The following is a 4,018-nucleotide window of genomic DNA, read 5'->3' as shown; positions in this document are numbered from 1 at the left end:
GTAATTGGATTAGACTGTGGAGCAATTCATGCCCCTAGGACACTGTCAAAAGCAATGGAGCAATCAATAAGCAATTCCTCGAGCCTAATGGCTGGGTGTGATAACAACAGAGGCTCTTTAACAGAGAGATCTGGAAGAGACAGCCAAAGAAAGCCTTCCTAAAACCACTATCATCCCAGGTAACTGTGTGCAAAGCCAGGGCTGTACCCTCTGAGTAGCTACTTAAGAGGCTTCACCTGGGGGAAATGGACTTCACTAAAATCGTCCAGCCAGGTCACTAAACAAATAAACAAGGACAAAAAACCAAAAAACAAAAACAATAAGCCCCATGGGAAAGAGGGAGCAATCGGTATTGAGAATTGCTACAATAAATTATATATACTAACAGTAAATATTTTGGTATCTTAACAACAGGTGCAGAGCCATACAACTGTGTATTGGCTTCAATTAGGCCTGCACATTTGATATACGACAGAAGTGACTTTTTAGACCATTAGGGAAACGGTGGACTATTCAATAGGAGGGGCAAAGAAATTACACATATGGAAAATACATATACATAGATATATATGGTTTTATATATATATATATATGCAAAATAGTGAAATTGGATCCTTAACTCATACCATACATAGAAAAATTTTTAGATGGATACAGTGAATTAAAAGTGAAAGGCAATACTTTAAGACTTTTGGAATAAACTTGTGGCAGCAATGTTGGCAATTTAACAAAGATTATGCACCTCTTCCATAGAGTTGTTGTGGGGAAGAGGTTGCCCAGTTAGGGATGTCTCCCAGGTCTCTTTGCCTCGGGGTAGGACTATGTGAGTGACTTTCAGATAACAGGATGTGGACTGAAATAATGTACACCAGTGCTTCTTAAACTATCTGTGGTAATGGACAATTTGTCTCCAATTTATTATGGATCAATACTTTTGTAAACAAAAACAGAAATAAATTACCACAAAATTGATATTTAAAAAGTCAGACCAAATGCAAGCCCATTTTTTATTACTAGAATTAACAGACATACAATTACTTTGCCAGATTGCTATTAAAAGTTTACAAATACTTATTCTTAATTTCTGTACTACTAAGTGATAGAGAGGTAGTAAATAGTTTGTGGACCAGCAGAGGTTAACAGACCACCTGTTGAGTGTACACCACTCCTAGGCATGGCTCATAAAAATCTCTCATGCAGTCTTTCACATTCTTTCTTCCCCTGTCTACAGACTAGATGTTGATGCTCAGGGTGACTTTAAAAAAACAATGGCTGAAGATGGCAGAGACTTCATCAGTCTGGGTCCCTGGATGACTTCTTGGAGCAGACCCCTTCCTGCCCCATCTTGCCATTAACGTGAAAAAAAAATTTCTTTTGTGTTAAGCTACTGAGCATTTAAGTTTATTAAGTCACACTACTGGCATTAGCTTAGCTAATAATGAAATACAGGGAACATATTTATAGACAAAAGTCCTTATTGGAAAAGATTTAAAAATTGCCTACACTAAAAATAAGAATCTCTGTACAACAAAAATCACCATAAAGATAGTAAACAAAAACAAATCAGACTGGGGAAAGATATTTATAATACATATAACATACACCAGTTTAGTATTCAGAATATATAAGGCGATCCTACCAATCAACTGAAAAAGGTGAACAACCCAATTGAAACATGGACAAAATATATGAACAGGCATTTCATAGTAGAGGGAATAGGAAAAAAATTAGAATTTAAGAAGATGCACAACCACGTTGATAATCAGAGAAATGCATGTTAAGACCACAATTAGATACCAAGTTTTTGAGACGATATGGCTGAATATGGAACTGCCATGCACTGATAGTGAAGTGAAAATCAGTTCAACCGTGCTGGAAAAACAATTTAACATTATCTTTTAAAGTTTCACACTTGCACCCATTATCATCTAACAATTATACTGTACGATGTATATACTGCTGTAAGATGTAAGCAAAATTGTCAACTTTGGCAAACAAAATTAAAGGACATCCTTAAAAATACAGTTAAACTGTGTTTAAGATACAGGGTGCCTGGGTGGCTCAGTCGTTAAGCGTCTGCCTTTGGCTCAGGTCATGATCCCAGGGTCCTGGGATTGAGCCCCACATCGGGCTCCCTGCTCCATGGGAAGCCTGCTTCTCCCTTTCCCACTCCCCCTGCTTGTGTTCCCTCTCTCGCTGTGTCTCTCTCTGTCAAATAAAATCTTTAAAAAAAAAAAAACCAAAACTATGTTTAAGATAAACAATGAGTAATTTTTAAAATTTTATCTGCAATTCAAATTTAACTTGGCCTCATCTACTTTATCTGGCAATCCTACAAATAAGAGGAGCCATGTACAAAAGTGTTCATGGTAGCACTGTTTATAATAGTAAAATCTAGAACCCACCTAAATTTGCAGAGAGGAAATAATGGATAAACTATGTATTCACACAACAGAACATTAGGCAGCAGTGAAAATGAACTACAGCTATGAATAAATCTTAGAAACATTATTTAATGTAAAAAATAATTCAGGGGCGCCTGGGTGGCTCAGTCGTTAAGTGTCTGCCTTTAGCTCCAGTCATATCCCAGAGTCCTGGGATCCGCACACATCAGGCTCCCTGCTCCGCGGGAAGCCTGCTTCTCCCTCTCCTGCTCCCCCTGCTTGTGTTCCCTCTCTCGCTGTGTCTCTCTCTGTGAAATAAATAAATAAATAAATAAATAAATAAATAAATAAATAAATAAATCTTAAAAAAAATAAAAATAATTCAAAGACCATATATTAGAAATTGCAAAAAAAAAAAAAGTAAAGTAAAAAAAAAAATAAAAGAAAGGGGAGTGGTGCCTGGCTGGCTCAGTTGGTAAAGCATGCTACCCTTCATCTCTAGGCCATGAGTTCAAGTCCCAAGCTGGGCATAGAACTTACTTAAAAAAAAAAATTGCAAATACCATTTTCATAAGACTCAAAACCAACCTCAACTGAACAATATACTGTCCATACACATGTCATAAAGTATATACAAGAGAATGAGAAGCAAAACAAGGTAGTTATTACTAAGGTAGTGGTAGAAGAATAGGTTAGGGGAGGAGTTCACAGATGAATGCGACAGAGTTGGTAGTGCTCCTGTTCTACACAGGCAGAAGGTACACGTATATTTGTTTCATCGCTATGCTTCTTATCTCAGATATGTTACATAAGGTTTTACATAAGGTTTTCTGTATACATATTACATAAAATTTAAAAAATAGATCAACAATCAGGAACGTTACGTGAGTTGAACAGATCTACGGACAGATCATCTAATGCTATTATATCGGGATACCAGTCCTAAAGAATAAATATAGCATGTCCTGCAATCTGAAAATGGTGAAAAGTACAAAATACAGCTCCATATCTAGCTCCAGGGAGAAGCTAAGAGGTGGAGTGTACAGAGAGCCAATAAGCCAAATAATCAATAAATATGAATAAATACTTTCGGCTAAGTACTGTGCTAGATTATTATGAGCATAGGGGTGGGTGGTGGCGGGGAGATGTTCACAAGTTTCTCAACTTGTGGTTGCAGAAGACTGCTACGGTTACAACGAGAAACACATTAAGCACTATATTATGTGGCTGTGGACTGTGACAGAAAGAGTCCAGTCCATTCCTCTTAGTAAACCGTCTTCAGATCCTGCTTCCACAAGGAGGTAGGTTGAAGATGGGGAACTGTTCTTGCCTAGTCACACTAGGGTCACTTTAAAGTAAAGTGATAGTAAGGATAAAGCCAATTAACACAAACTAGCCTAATGCAGACCTAAAATCCTTCTTGGGCTCACAGGACACTTGAGATATAAACCTCTTCAATGAAATGTAAAGGACTGACCTTAGCTCCCTGCTAAGGAGAGCTGAGCAGGTAAAAACGACAGGCACCCCCGCATGCGCAGTAAGAAAACCTCGGCTCGCGCGAGGCCGGCTGGAGGCGGAGCTAACTGGGCCGGATAGTACGTCACGGAGCGGAAGTGCGTCGCGGGTAGGGGGTG

Source organism: Eumetopias jubatus, unplaced genomic scaffold, assembly GCF_037043125.1.
Source record: "Eumetopias jubatus isolate StellerSeaLion01/CBP00866 unplaced genomic scaffold, mEumJub1_p1.0 scaffold_7, whole genome shotgun sequence".
Classification (NCBI taxonomy): Eukaryota; Metazoa; Chordata; class Mammalia; order Carnivora; family Otariidae; genus Eumetopias; species Eumetopias jubatus.
Note: the sequence above shows the minus strand (reverse complement) of the source record.